The sequence below is a fragment of the Delphinapterus leucas genome, chromosome 3 (assembly GCF_059928025.1).
Source record: "Delphinapterus leucas isolate spDelLeu-1000000601 "Yukka" chromosome 3, BTC_Dleu_Yukka2, whole genome shotgun sequence".
NCBI classification, from domain to species: domain Eukaryota; kingdom Metazoa; phylum Chordata; class Mammalia; order Artiodactyla; family Monodontidae; genus Delphinapterus; species Delphinapterus leucas.
Genome location: NC_143131.1, coordinates 53,699,996 through 53,716,872, shown reverse-complemented (window position 1 = coordinate 53,716,872; position 16,877 = coordinate 53,699,996). Strand labels below are relative to the sequence as shown.

The 16,877-nt window shown below is 36.7% G+C and overlaps 2 protein-coding genes across 2 annotated transcripts in view; one reads left to right on the top strand and one right to left on the bottom strand.

The window, feature by feature from the left end:
- TRAPPC13 (trafficking protein particle complex subunit 13) overlaps window positions 1–16,877 on the bottom strand; it is a 70,987-nt gene that overhangs the window by 7,142 nt on the left and 46,968 nt on the right. The gene's annotated exons all lie outside the window — the stretch shown is intronic.
- Window positions 1–16,877, top strand: part of SGTB (small glutamine rich tetratricopeptide repeat co-chaperone beta) — a 53,683-nt gene that overhangs the window by 19,205 nt on the left and 17,601 nt on the right. The gene's annotated exons all lie outside the window — the stretch shown is intronic.

Below are 16,877 nucleotides of genomic sequence, written 5' to 3'. Positions count from 1 at the left end.
TTATATCTGTTAGAAAAGTCTTCCTTGACGCTGATTTTGTTTCCCTGAAGCTCCTGTAGCTTCTCTCAATTGACTTTATTTTTATTCTTACGGACAATTATAGAATAAGTGTGATTCTTCTTTTTCATGACAGTACCTTACATTTTGAAGTTCGTTACTGTGTTCATTTAATTCTTTTCTCCACATTAAATGTTCACAGCTTTTTCCATTGTACTTCACATAGGTCAGTTTTAAGTCTTACACTTTTGTTCTAAACTTGTTCCAGGTTACCTGTGTCTTTACTCTGTAGTTCCCAGACGTTAGCACAGCATATCTGGCATTGGTCTGACTAGAACAGACTTGTAGACTGCTCATTTAACCTACTTCTAGATAACATAGTTATATATTAGTGTTTTGTAGCATTATCTATTAAATTTATATTTTGCTTTGGTTTTATTAAAGCCTGTCCTTTTTCACACACTCTCTCTCCCCTGCCACTCAGTCGTACATTCATTTGACAGGTTCTTGCCCAACACCTGCTGTGCACCAGTGTTGTCACAGGAGGTAAAGTTGGTTGTTTGGACTCAAATGCAGGATCTTATATTTTATCCCTATGGGATTTTATCTTGTTAGTCTTTTATTTATATGTCCCTAATCGTTTGGGATAAATTGTAAAGTACTATATTTGCTTTTGCTCCTAGCTTCATGTCAACCACAAACTTGACAAGAGCACCCTATATGACATTGTATCAGTTACAGAGTCAACTAGGGGAACAGTCATGGGGAAGTGGTTAAGAGCAGGGGTTCTGACCCACACTCTTTGGATTCTAATTTCTGGCTCTTCCACTTACATGTATGTGACCTGGAGCAAATTATCCTAACATCTTAGTTTCCCCATTGGTATAATGTGGATAATAGTATTTATCTCATCGCATTGTTGTCGAGATCAAATAGTTAATATATATAAAGTGCTAGGAAAGTGTCTAGTAAAGAGTATTGTACACAGCAGTAGCTATTATCATTATTATTTATGCAATCTGGGGTTTTTGCCTTAATCAGATTATGAAGAGAGATCCAAATTTATCGGGGTCCAAATACATTGTCAGTTGTTTTTCTCTGAGTTACCAGTCTGGTGGTAATCCCGATAAAATAGAAAGGAAATGATGTTAGCATCATAGGACTTGTTCTGAATTAATCTAATGTTATTTTCCTTTTTTTTTTTTTTTGATCTCTAACTTTTTTTAGTGAAGATTTAGAAAAATCAAAGAGGTTTACAGTGAATATGCATATATCCACACCAAGATTTTGCCATTAATATTTTAGTATATTTGCTATATCAATATTTATTCATCTATCTGTGCCTATCTTATTTTTGATGCATTTCAAGGTAAATTGCAGCCATCAGTACACTTTCCCTCTAAATATTTTAGTATGCATGTCATTGACTACAGTTCAATATTTTACATTCTTTTCTTTTGAGGTAAAATTTACATGCAATAAAAAGTACAGATCTCAACTGTATGTTCACTAAATTTTGACAAATGCATACACCTATATAACTTACCACCCCTATCAAGATAGTGAAGATTACCACCCTGGAAGTTTTCCCTGCCCCTTCAGAGTCAGTTGCCTAAAACACTCGCCAGAGAAAACCACTGTTTTGTTTTGTTTTGTTTTTCCACCATAGATTAGATTTGTCTCTGTTAGAATTTCACATAAAAGGAATCATACTATGTATACCCTTGTGTGTGAGACCTTTTTTACTTGACATAATGGTTTTGACATTCAGTCCTGTTGTTGCATGGTTCTTTTTTTTAAACTGCTCAGTATTGGTTGTTTGAACGCATCACCGTTTGTTTAGGCATTTTCCTATTCATAGGCACCCAGGCTGCCTTTAGTTGTTGTTGTTTTTGTATTTTGTCCAGAATTTAGAGTTGTTATTTTTGGAAGCATTGGATCCATAGGAATTTAGTTGGCCATACTGAAAACCTACATTTTCTCTCTTCACATACATACACACACACACACACACACACACACACACGCAAATCACTTTGTTAATCTGTTCTAATAATCCAGCTCAGAAAAATAGAAAATCCAAATAATTTGTGGAGAATTAATTTCCCAAGCTCTGCTTTTATGTTTGGATTTTATTCTCTGTAATAAGATGACTAGACATGTTTTCATTTAGCGTATGAAATCTTGAAATAAATACATTTAATACTGCACAGAATGTTATGACCAGGTATAAATGTTATCAGAAAATTGATTATTTATAGAGCTCCGTAAGCCATATACTTTTAACTATGAATATGATGAATCTGAGCCTAGATAAATCATTTATTTTTAATGAGATTAGTGTTTGTTAATAGTCACATGTCCACTAGTACAGTATTAGAAGAGATTCTTGGCAGTACCTGTACTTGCTTTTCATTTAATTATTGTTAAATTGAAATGAATAATTATGCTTCTGTTTTGCATTTAAATAGTATCTTCTTCCCTGAGGAGTTCAGTAATAGAGTATGCAATTTAATATTAAATAATTAGAAAACTTTATTTGCAAATATTAAATAAAGCTTTAGGAATTTTTTTTAGACTCAAGTGGTTATAAATATCTCAATAGCCTGTAGTTTGCCAGCTACCCCTTGCCATTTTTCTTAGCCAGCTGACTGCCATGAGTTGGAAGCTCAGAATAGCAGATCTAAATCTTTCTTTTGATATTCATTTTCACAGTTTATTACTAATCAAAATATTGTTTGCATATTAAACTTGCTAGGATGAACCAAAGTTTACTTTTTATAGAAGTGACTTTTTTATTTGATTAGAGAACAATAAATTGGTATATTTCTTAAGCATGAATCTTTCTTTTCTAGACTTAATCTTCTATTTTGGGCTTTTAGGATCCTAATGGTGCTTTAGGCTCAGCTCAGATACCAGGACAACATGAGTCCTTCCTTGAAAAACTATTATTTAGTTTTGCTTTTATTCTATGTTCCTAGCACTTACTATGATATATAACACTTATGTAAGTTTATCATATATGTTCTGCCTTATAATTATATGCATACTTGTTTTATTTCTTCAGCTGAAGGGCAGAGATTGCATCTTGTATCTATTCGTATTCCCTGTAATACCTAGCACTGTGCCTCGCAAGAGTTAAGCCAATTTTTTTTGGATGCATGGAAGGCTATAGAAGAAATATAAGAAATTTCCAGTGATGTTGAAGTGACCAGACACTCAAATTAACACTTGTATACATAAAACAACAAATGATTTATAGGTCTAAAATATTTCCAAGTATTTTATAATATGAAATGATATTTCATATTAAACTCGCTAGTTTTCCATGTCTTCCGTCCCTAAACAGTACAGATCTTCCTCGACTTACGATGTTACATCCCGATAAACTTGAAAATGTCATAAGTCGAAAATGCATTTAATACACCTAACCTACTGACACAGCTTAGCCTAGCCTATCTTAAATATGCTCAGAACACTTACGTTAGCCTCACAGTTGGGCAGAATCATCTAACACAAAGCCTATTTTATAATAAAGTGTTGAATGTCTTGTGTAATTTATTGAATACTGTACTGAAAGTGAAAAGCAGAATGGTTGCATGGGTACAGAATGATTGTAAGTGTGTCATTGTTTACCCTCGTGATTGCATGGTTGACTGGGAAATGCAGCTCGCTGCCACTGCCCAGCATCACGAGGGAGTATCATGCCACTTATCACTAGCCCTGGAAAAGATCAACCTTCAAAATTTGGAGTATGGTTTCTACTGTATGAGTATTGCTTTTGCACCATTGTAAAGTCAAAAAATTGTAAGTTAAGCCATTGTAAGTCAGGGCCCATCTGTATTCTTATAGGTATTTCTTTTGTACAGCCTCATTGCTGAATACATTACCTTACACAGAATCATCTCCTGTTTCTGGGATGGATAGGTGGTTCAATGACTGAGTCCTTAAATGGAATTAAAGATATTGGGAAAGAGAGTGCATGATGGAAAGAATTTGTCTTGAAGGCCTCTCACGTGATGGGGAATTTGAATTGAAGGTGGATTTGGTGGACAGGTAGAACTGGGATAAACAGAGGGGAGGGGAAGGCATTTTAGGTTGTAGAGTGTAGTTTAAAAGGCAAAATTAGGAAGCATCAGGGCATTGTACCAAGGAATGCTGGTGACAGCGTGAGCTTTCAGAAAGATGGGAACAGAGACCTCATTGTTTTGCATTTTGTTTTCTTCCACCTCCATAAGCAGCATATAGTCATTGGGTTCAGTGGGACGTGACTTTGGTTTGTTGAACTTAGAGTTGAATCTCAGTTCAGCCACTAACTAGCTGTGTGACCTTGGGTAGCCACTAAACCTTTCTGAGACTCAATTTCCTCACTTGTAAAATAGAGATAATACTAACCACTTTCACAGGGTAGTTGTGAAGAGTAATGATATGTGTGTGTGTATATATATATATATGTATATATGTATATGTATATATATGTATATATATATATATGTCATAGTTCTAGGCTTTCAATATTTGTTTCTTTCAAAAACAGTGTAATTCCTAGTTGTAGGAGTAGGCTTTTGCTATAATTTATTTATATGTGATATACAGTATGGGAAATGTTAGGTACCTGTAAATTTTTTTTGCCTTATTTCCTATAAAAACAGAGCACAAGTTATATTCATGCTCTCGCTCTAACAAGGTAAAGAAAGCGAGGGTGTCTGAAAACATGATGACTCTGACTGTTTTGTTCTGCTGGAGTTTCATTAGTTATGCCCTGATAACTAGACAGCAGGGTCAGAGAGAGCAGACCACATTGTTATTCAGTTCAGACACTGGCGTGTTTGGCTGCATCTCACAGAAGCTTCAAATATAGCCTGATTTCTCTTCCCTTTCCTGGATGCAGATTCAGACGCCTCTCCTCTTTTGTGAGCTGCACATTCTGCTTTCATCCCAGCTTGCAGTTTGTGATCTAAAGCTAAAGCTATCAGTATTGAAACATAGTCATACTCTTTCCTTCTGCCCACTCGTCTTTCTGGGTCTGATTCTCCCTGCTTTATTCCTGTTTTATTATCAGTATCAGAAGCTAAATATCAGGGAGTCTTCCTCTTTGTTTCCCTTTTCCATATACCTCCCAAATAGCTCATTTGTTCCCTCTTTCATTTCCATCCAGATTCTTAACTTTTGCTAAACTAGTGCAATAGTAACTTCAGTTGGCTTCCCGTTTCTACCTGCAGTCTCCACTCCAGTCTTCTGTCAAAATGACAGTTCTAAAATATGAAATTAATTGTCTAACTCTTGCTTTCTGTTTGCTAGTTCCAAATACCGTGATCAGATTTAAGCTCCTCTGGATGATATATCAGATCTTTTATAATATAAGCTCTCTCTTTTCTTTTAACTTTATTATCCTCACTCTTCTTCTTACCCCATTCCTCTCCTCTGCTCTCTATGCCCATGTAACGTGAAATTTACTGATTTCCTAAAAATGCCATGTTGGGACATCTCTTCATACTTTTATGTGCTTCTTTATCTGCATAGAATATTTCCTACCTTATCTAATTGGGCAAATTCCTGTCATCCTTCAAGACCCTGTTAGATGTTGCATCTTTTGGGAAGGCTTTCTTAATTTCTTCTCTCTTCAACCTCCCCTTCCCTGCCATGCCCTGTGGAGTGGTGCTGTTCAATATGGTAGCTTCTATCCACATTTGGCTGTTCAAATGTAAATTAATTACAATAAATAAAATAAAAAATTCAGTTCCTCAACTGCAGTAGCATATTTCCAGTGCTCTTTAGTCACATGTGGCTAGGGACTGCTGTATTGGATAGCACAGGTAAAGAACTTGTCTATCACAGAAAGTTCTCTTAGACAGCTCTGCATAGAGTTAACCATATCTTTCTCTGTGTTGCCTCTTTCTTTGATGTCTCCACTGTTGCACTTATCATACTATTTATTTATTTACATGTCTGTTTCCCTATTAGACAGTGAATGTTTGAGGGCAAAGATATAGCCTCTTCATTTCTGTATACTTGATTTTGAGCTGGATTTAGCATATTGCAGGTGTTCAACAAAATTTTGAGTTGAATTGATTCAGTGAATTTTAGAAGGGAGAATTGCCTCTACTTGAAGACTTCTAATGGTGAAACAGTCACATGGCAGCATGTTGCATATATATATTCACAAATAATACATATTTATTATATATAATAATTTGATATATATTTATTTAGGGAAACAAATTTCAACATATTTTAAACCTATTTAAACTTACTGGAAGAGAAATGCAATGAACATCCATATATGTATACCCTAGAGTCAATAGTAGCTAAGACTTTGCCGTGTTTACTTCCTCTCTCTTTCTTGCTCTCTGTCTCTCTACAAGGGTGTGTTTGTGTGTATGTGTGTGTGTGTGTGTATGTGTGTACACACATATAAAATTTTCTTGCTGATCCCAAATACTTTAGTTATATCTCCTAAGACATACCCTGTATAACTACCCTACCATTCACATGTAAGAAAATTAGCATTAATTTTCTAATTAATTTCATTAGTATTGAAATTTCTCCACTTGTCCCCCAAATACCATCTATAGCTATGTTTTTTGATCCAGAATCTAATCAAGGACCACACGTTGCATTTTGATATATCACTTTAGTCTCTTTTAATCTAGAAAATATTCCTGTCTTTTTTGGTTGTTTATTTTTCATGACATAGACTTTTCCAAAGAGTTAAGGCCAGTGATTTTATAGAATGTGTCATATTCTGGATATGTGTGATGGGTTCCTCATGATTAAATTTAGGTTACATTTTGGCATGAAGCCTACATAAATAATTTGTATACCATTTATTGCATTATATTAGGAGGCCCATAATTTCAAACTGTCCCACTGATGGTGATTCTGAAATTTATATCTTAAGGTGGTGACTACCATATCTTTCTATTACTCCTTTTATAATTAAAAATATGGTGGCGCAGTGGTTGAGAGTCCGCCTGCCGATGCAGGGAACACGGGTTCGTGCCCTGGTCTGGGAAGATCCCACATGCCGCGGAGCGGTTGGGCCCGTGAGCCATGGCCACTGAGCCTGTGCGTCCGGAGCCTGTGCTCCGCAACGGGAGAGGCCACAACAGTGAGAAGCCCGCGTACCGCAAAAAAAAAAAAAAAAAAAGAGTGAGGAGCTTCCCTAAGATGGCTGAGTAGGAAGACCCTGAACTCGCCTCCTCCCATAGGCACACCCAAATTAGAACTGCTTACAGAGCAAATATCTAGGAGGATGACCTGAAGACTAGCAGAAAAGATTTCCCACAACTGAAGATACAAAGAAGGAGCCACATTGAGGAGGGGCAGAGATGTGGTATAGGCAGGATACACAACCTCAGGTTGATGACCCACAGACAAGAAAGATACTTCAACTGCAGATGTCCTCCTCAAGGAGTGAGGAGTCCAAGCTCCACCTTGTGTTCCTCAGCCTAGAGGTTCTGAACCAGGAAGGCGAGTCCCCAGAAAGTCTGGCTTTGAAAACTACCAGGGCTTACATTTGGGAGAGCTGGAGGGCTGTAGGAAAGAGGGACTCCACTCTTACTGGGCACATGCAAAATCTAACACCCTCAGGGTCCCAGTGCAGAGGCAGTAGTTTGAAAGGAGCCTGGGTTAGACCCACCTGATGATCTTAGAGAGCCTCCCAGAGAGACAGGAGGCAACTGTCTGTCTGGGGACAGAGACACTGGCAGCAGCCATTTTGGGGAGCTTGTTCTACTGTGATGAGACTGGCACTGGGAAGTGCCATTTTGGAATCCTCCCTCCAGCCTGTTAATGCTGGAGGCTAGCACTGCCTACCAGCATGCCCACAGTAGTCAGCCCACCACAATAGAAGAGTGCCCACGGCCCACATAGAGGGCACTCTTAGCTCATATAGCCTGGTGATCAGAAGGGAGCATGATGTTGGGCCCCATAGCACATCTCCTACATAAAGCTACTTCTCCAAGATTGGGAGATATAAGTGACCTACCTAATACATAGAAATAAGCAGAGAGAATTAGGCAAAATGAGGAGAAGAATATGTTCCAAACAAAGGAACAAGACAAAACCTCAAAAAAAGAACTAAACGAAGTGGAGATAAGCAATCTACATGATAAAGAATTCAAGGTAATTATCATAAAGATGCTTACTGCACTTGGGAGAAGAATGGATGAACATAATGAGAATTTCAACAAAGACTTAGAAAATATAAAAGAATGAAACAGTTGAATAATAAAATACAATAACTAGAATAAAAAATACATTAGAAAGAATCAACAATAAATTAGGTGATAAAGAAAAATGGATCAGCAATCTGAAAGACAGAGTAGTGCAAATCACCCAAGCTGAACAGGAAAAGAGAAAAAAATAATTTTAAAAAATGAGGATAGTTTAAGGTACAATCAAGTGTACTAACATTTGCATTAAAGGGGTACAAGAAGGAAAAGAGAGAGGGAAGGGGGCAGGTAACTTACTTGAAGAAATAAGTTAGTTGAAAATTTCCCTAACCTGGGGAAGGAAACAGGAAAGAAACAGGTCCAGGAAGCACAGAGTCCCAAACAACATGAACCCAAAGAAATTCACAGCAAGACACATTATAAATAAAATGGCAGAAAATAAAGGTAGAGGGAGAATCTTAAAAGCAACAAGAGAAGCTACTAGTTACATACAATGGAACTCCCATAAGGTTATGAGCTGCCTTTTCAGCACAAACTTTGCAGGCCAGAAGGGAGTGGCATGATATATTCAAAGTGCTGAAAGGAAAAAAACCTACAACCAAGAATACTTGGCAAGATTATCATTCAGAATTGAAGGAGAGATAAAAAGAGTTTTACAGACAAGCAAAGATAAAAGAGTTCAGCACTACTAAACTGGCTTTACAAGAAATGTTAAAGGGACTGCTCTAAGTGGAAAAGAAAAGGCCACAACTAGAAATATGAAAATTATGAAAGGAAAAATCTCATTGGTATAGGCAAACACATACTAAAGGTAGTGGATCAGCAGTCTATAAAGCTACTATGAAGCTTAAAAGACAAAAGTAGTAAAATTATCTATATCTAAATTACTTAAGTGAATCACAAAAAGATGTAAAATATGACATCCAAAACATCAAATGTTGGTGGAGAGGATTAAAAATGTAGTGCTTTTAGAACGCATTTGAACTTAAGCAACCATCAACTTAAAATAGACTACAGTGTACAAAGGTTGTTGTAAATGAACCTCGTGGTAAACACAAACAAAAAACCTATACAGATACAAAAAAATTAAAAGGAATAAAGACACAACACTAAAGAAAGCAATCATATCACAAGGAAAGAGAATAAGAGAAGAAAAAAGAAACAGGAACTACAAATACAACTAGAAAACAATTAACAAAATGGCAGTAAGTACGTACCTATCAATAATTACTTTAAATGTAAGTGGACTCTATGCTCCAGTCAGAAGACTTAGGGTGGCTAAATAGAGAAAAGAACAAGACCCATATACATGCTGCCTACAAGAGACTCAATTCACATATAAAAACACACACAGACTGAAAGTGAAGGGATGGCAAAAGGTATTCAATGAAAATGGAAATGAAAAGAAAGTTGGGGTAGTAATACAAATGCAAGACAAAATAGACTTTAATACAAAGGCTGTAACTAGAGACAGGAAAGGACATTACATAATGATAAAGAAATCAACCCACCAAGAAGATATAATTGTGAATATATATGCACCCAACATAGGAGCACCTAAATTCATAATGTAAATATTAACATAAAGGGAGAAATTGTTAGTAATACAATAATAGTAGAGGACTTTAACACCCCACTTACATCAATGGACAGATCATCCAGACAGAAAATAAGGAAACACTGGCCTTAAGTGACATATTAGACCAGATAAACTTAAATGATATATTTAGAACACTCCATCCAAAAGCAGCAGAATACACATTCTTTTCAAGTGCACATGGAACATTCTCCAGGCTAGGCCACAAAACAAGTCTCAGTAAATTTAACAAACTTGAAATCATATCAAGCATCTTTGCTGATCACAATGCTATGAGATGAGAAATCAACTGCCAGGAAAAAGCTGCAAAAAACACAAGCTTGTGGAGGCCAAATAATTTGCTACTAAGCAACCAGTGGGTCACTGAAGAAATAGAAGAGGAAATAAAAAATACCTGACAAATGAAAACTGAAACACAGTGATCTAAAAACTATGGGACTCAGCAAAAGCAGTTCTAAGAGGGAAGTCTGTAGTGATACACACCTATCTCAGGAAATTTAAAAAATCTCAAACAATCTAACCTTACACTTAATGGAAATAATAAAGAAGAACAAACAAAACCCAAAGTTAGTAGAAGGAAAGAAGTAATAAAGATATGAGCAGAAATTAATGAAGTAGAGACTTTAAAAAAAGAAAAAAATCAATGAAACCAAGAGCTGGTTCTTTGAAAAGATTAATAAACCTTTATCCAGACTTACCAAGAAAAAAAAGAGAGATGGCCCAAAGAAATAAAATCAGAAATGAAAGAGAAGTTACAACAGACACCACAGAAATACAAAGAATTATATTATTATGAACAAATATACACCAATGAATTGGACAGCCTAGAAAAAATGGATAAATTCCTAGAAATGTACAATCTTCCAAGACTGAACTAGGAAGAAATAAAAAATATGAACAGGCCAATTACCAGTAATGGAATTGCATCAGTAATTAAAAAACAAAACAAAAACAAAAACTCCCAACAAACAAAAGTCTAGGACCAGGAGATTTTCAGGTAAATTCTACCAAACATTTAAAGAAGAGTTAACAGCTGTCCTTCTCAAAAATTTGAAGAGAAAGGAATGCATCTGAACTTGTGAGGCCAGCATCACCGAAACCTGATACCAAAACCAGACAAAGACACCACAGAAAAAACTACCTGCCAATATCACTGATGAACATAGATGTAAAAATTCTCAACAAGATATTTGCAATTTGATTTCAACAAGACATTAAAAGGATCATACATCATGATCAAGTGGGATTTATCCCAGTGATGCAAGCATGGTTCAATGTCTGGAAATCAATCAATATGATATACCACATAAAAAGATTGAAGAATAAAAGTCATATGATCATCTCAATAGATGCAGAAAAAGCTTTTGACAAAATTCAACATCCACTTATGATAAAAAGTTTCTACAAAGTGGCTATAGAGGGAACATACCTCAACACAATGAAGCCCATCTGTAGCAAACCCACAGCCAGCATCATCCTCAATGGTGAAAAGCTGAAGTCATTTCTTCTACAGTCAGGAACAAGACAAGGATACCCACTCTCACCACTTTTATTAAACATAGTTTTGGAAGTCCTAGCCAGGTCAGTCAAACAAGAAAAAGAAATAATAGGAATCCAAATTGGAAAGGAACAGGTAAAACTGTCACTGTTTACAGATGACATGATACTATATATAGAAAGCCCTCAAGACACCACCAAAAACTATTAGAACTAATAAATGAATTTTTTAAAGTTGCAAGATCCAAAATTAATATATGGAAGTCTGTTGCATTTCCATACGCTAAAGATGGACTAACAGAGAGATTAAGAAAACAATCCAATGTATAATTGCATAAAAAAGAATAAAATACATAGGAATAATTCTAACTAAGGAGGTGTAAAAGACCTGCACTCGGGAAACTATAAGACATTGATGAAAGAAACTGAAGATGACACTAACAGATGGAAGGATATACTGTGCTCATGGATTGGAAGAATTAGTATTGTTAAAATGACCATACTACCCAAAGTGATCTACAGGTTGAGTGCAATCCCTATCAAAATGCCAATGGCATTTTCTACAGGACTAGAACAAATAATTTTAAAATTTGTATCCAAAAGACCCTGGATAGCCAAAGCAATCTTGAGAAAAAAGAACAAATCTAGAGGTATCATGCTTCCTGTTTTCAAACTAAACCACAAAGCTAAAGTAATCAAAACAGTATGGTACTGAAGCAAAACCAGACACAGATCAATGGAACAGTATAGAGAGCCCAGAAATAAACCCACACTTACATGGTCAATTAATCTACATCAAAGAAGGTAAGAATATACAATGGGGAAGAGGCAGCCTCTTTAATAAATTGTATTGGGAAAACTGGACCAGTTTCTCACACTGTATATCAATACAAAAATAAACTCAAAATGAATCAAAGAATTAAACATAAGACCTGAAATCATGAAACTCCTGGAAGAAAACATAGGCAGTACACTCTTTGATATTGATCTTAGCAATATTTTTTTGGATCTGTCTCTTTGAGCTAGGGAAACAAAAGCAAAAGTAAGCAAATGGGACTATATCAAACTAAAAATCCATTGCAGAGCAAAGGATACCATCAACAAAATGAAAAAGCGGCCTACTGAATGGGTGAAGATAATTTGCAAATGATATATCAGATAATGGGTTACTATTCTAAACATACAAAAAAACTCATACAATTCAGCATCATAAAAACAAACCAATTAACAAATGGGCAGAGGACCTGAATAAACATTTTTCCGAAGAAGATATACAGTTGGCCAACAGACACATGAAAGGATGCTCAACATCACTAATCGTCAGGTAATTGCAAATCAAAACTACAATGAGGTACCACCTCACACCTGTCAGAATGGCTGTCATCAAAAAGACAGCATATAAAAAGTGTTGGTGAGTATGTGTACAAAAGGGAATCCTCATGCACTGTTACTGGGAGTGTAATTTGGTACAGCCACTATGGAGAACAGTATGGAGGTTCCTCAAAAAATTAAAACTAGAACTGCTGTACAGTCCACCAATTTCAGTTCTGGGTATTTACCCAAAGAAAACAAAAACAGTCATTTGAAGAGATATATGTAACCCAGTATTCATTGTAGCATTATATACAATAGTCAAGATATGGGAGCAACCTAAGTGTTCATCGATAGATGAATGGATAAAGAAGATGTTTTATATATACATATACACACACACACACACACACACACACACAAAATGGAATATTACTCAGCCATATAAAACCCCAAATCTTGCCATTTGTGACAGTGTGGATGGATCTAGAGGGTATCATGCTAAGTGGAATAAGTCAGATAGAGAAAGACAAATATTGTATCTCACTTATATGTGGAATCTAAAAAACAAAACAAACAAAATGAGAACAGATTCATTGATACAGAGAACAAACGGGTGTTTGCCAGAGGAGAGTGGAGTGGTGGGTTGGGTGAAATAGATGAAGGGAATTAAGAGATGCAAGCTTCCAATTATAAAATAAATAAGCCAGAGGATGTAATATACAGCATAAGGAATATGGTATACAATATTGTAATAACTTTGTATGGGGAAAGTTGGATACTATAATTATTGTGATCATTCCGTAATGGATGTAAATGTTCAATCACTATGTAGTTTACCTGAAACTAACATAAAATTGTACATCAACTGTATTTCAATTTTAAAAAAGGAAAAAAATTATCTATATGGTCAGATCATGTAAATATCCTGTTCCCCAGCAATCTTTTAATGTTTTTTCGGCTGCACTGTGCAGCATGCAAGATCTTAGCTCCCCGACCAGAGATTGAACCCGGGCCCTGGCAGTGAAAGTGCCGAGTCCTAACCACTGGACTGCCAGAGAATTCTCCACAACAATCTTTTACTCAGTGTTTTATCATCCACTGATGATCTGTCCCTGAATCATTAATACATTGATGGTTACAAAATGGTGATTTTTCTAATTTTATCATTTCCTTTACATAATATTTTCTCACATATTTCTGAAATGAAGAGTTTTCTTTCCTTTTCACTCTTTTTGGCTTTCCTCCTCCTTTGTCCTCTGAAAGTATTGTATGGACTCATGAATTTTTAAAAATTTACTATTCAGTGTATTATAATAAATTACCATAATTATTATTTTGACCCTTAAATTATCCTATACAGTAAGTCCTCTACATACGAACGAGTTCCATTCCAAGAGCGCATTCTTAAGTCCAATTTGTTCATAAGTCCAGCAGAGTTAGCCTAGGTACCGACTAACACAATCAGCTATATAGTACTGTACTATAAGAGGTTTATAATACTTTTCACACAAATAATACATAAGAAACAGGGCTTCCCTGGTGGCACAGTGGTTGAGAGTCCACCTGCTGATGTAGGGGACACGGGTTCGCACCCCGGTCTGGGAGGATCCCACATGCCGCGGAGCGGCTGGGCCCGTGAGCCATGGCTGCTGAGCCTGCGCGTCCGGAGCCTGTGCTCCGCAACGGGAGAGGCCACAACAGTGAGAGGTCCGCGTACCACAAAAAAAAAAAAAAAAAAAAAAAAGAAACACACAGAAAACATTGTTAACCTTACAGTACAGCACCTTGTAAAGTACAGTAGTACAGTACAACAGCTGGCATGCAGGGGCTGGCACCGAGTGAACAGGCAAGAAGAGTTACTGACTGGAGGAGGGACAGGAGGCGGGAGATGGTAGAGCTGAAGGGTCGTCAGCAATAGGAGACAGAGGGTGAGCTGCAATTTCACTCATGCCTGGTGTTGATGGCACAGGTTCTGGTTCTTTGCTGGAATCAATTCTATCTACCTTGTAAAAATGATCCAGTGATGTCTGGGCAGTAGCTTTTTTTTTTCTCATCATAGATAACACAGTAGCACTGGATTGCATTTTGAACAGCTGCTGCCACCTTCGTGTACGTGTACTGTTCTACATTTGGGTCTTGTGCCTCAAAAACTAACAGTGCCTCCTCAAATAAAGAAAATCCCCTTGAAATTTCCTGCATCATTAATCTCTTCGGTTCTTCAGTTACTTCTTCCTCTTGTCTCTCTTCATCCTTTCTCTGGGCCTCCAATCCTAGAGCTTCTTAGCAGTACCAGCTACATCACCGCTGCTTTTACACTTGCCTCCTGGAATCCTGGGCTTGAAATAAAGATACCGTACTACTGTACTGTATACAGTACTGTACAGTAAAATACACAAAAGCAAAATCACTTGTAGAGGATGCACGCATGTGAGAGTGTAAGCCAGACACATGAACTAATTTATGGGATTGGACATGCAGACGCATGTTCACATCTTTGAAAGTTCTCAACTTGAAGGTTCATATGTAGGGGACTTACTGTATTTGTCTAGTGGGAGTCCCTTTAAACTGGCTGTGTGTCCTCTTACATACCTTCATTTGTTTTTTGAACACTTTCTTGCTTTCTGGGAGAACAAGGGTATTCCAGATTTGCCTTGTACTTTCTCTGCCCCTAGACCTGGGCTCAGCTGTTTCTGCAAGGAGCTCCTGTTCCTTTTAGTGCAGAAACCAAGGTCTGATTGCAAGACCTGATCATTGCTACTGAAGTGTTACTTCTTCTAGGTCCTTTTAAAGGACAGAGCTAGGAAATATATTTTTGGAAAAGTCATCACTTTATCCAGATACCCTCAATTCATATCCAGTGTCACAGAGGTTATCCTTACTTTCCCCCATTTTATATTTGTATCTCTTTCTCACAAGAGAGCCCTGCTTTCCAACAGCACCAGAGTACTTACTCATTAGCTCTATCCTTCAGCTGATATTACAACACCAGTGTTACACCACAAGCAAGCCTACTAAGGAAACTTAAGGATTTCTTTGCAATTTATTTTTTATTCTTAGAATGCATCTCACTAAGGATATATACTCAGAATTCTGTGTTTGAAAGTTACTGGGTTGTCCAAAAAGTTCATTCGGGTTTTTCCATTAACATCTTATGGAAAAACCCAAAGAACTTTTTGGCCAACCCAATACTTGAATTCTTTCTTTTTGACATACAGTTAGGATCATTTGTTTCTGTTTTATTCCGTTTGAAGGTTTTCTTTTTCATCCTTTTTGAAGTGTCATTCTCGATTCTATCCCATTTACCCCATTCCCACCCATCCTCTAGAGGATGAGAGTGAGGCTTTTAATATAGGTTTGACTTCTGAGTCATGGAAATGTTTTTCATAAAATTAAACTAAAAAGAATGTTAATATATGATGACTTTGTATCCTTAATAATGTTCTTTGCCTTATGTCTGATATTAATGTTCCTACACTTGCTTTGTTTTGCTTGGTTTTCAGTTTGTCTCATTGTCTTTTTCTACCCCTTTAACTTCAGCCTTTGTGTGCTTATGTTGTAGGTGATATCTTATGTATACAGTTTTAGAATCTGATGTTTATCTAGGCAACTTTGTGATTACTTACATATTTGAATTATTTTCTGCTATCTTATATTTTGTCTTCTTCTCCCTCTCCTCTCTTTTTTTTTCTTTTGCCTTCTATTGTTAGTGATTGTTATTTTTACTTCATTTTTTCTTTCTAATTATTTGGAAGTGATACATTCTGTATCTCTTCTTTTAATGGTCATTTTTAATGGACATTCTTGTCATCCTGTTAGTTTTTTGTTTTTTCTTTTTTATAAATTTATTTCTGTTTTTGGCTGTGTTGTGTCTTTGTTGCTGCACACAGGCTTTCTCTAGTCGCGGCGAGTGGGGGCTACCCTTCCTTGCAGTGCGCGGGCTTCTCATTGTGGTGGCTTCTCCTGTTGCAGAGCACGGCCTCTAGGTGCATGTGCTTCAGTAGTTGTGGCACGGGGGCTCAGTAGTTGTGGCTCGCAGGCTCTAGAGCGCAGGCTCAGTAGTTGTGGCGCACGGGCTTAGATGTTCCGCAGCATGTGGGATCTCCCCGGACCAGGGCTCGAACCCGTGTCCCCTGCATTGGCAGGCAGATTCTTAACCACTATACCACCAGGGAAGCCCCATCCTGTTAGTTTTGTGTTGAGTATTCAGTCAAATAAACCCATAGCACTTTTCCACATGAACCACCAAAATAGGTTTATTGAATCATCTACTTTCATATTTATATTTTTTAACTCAA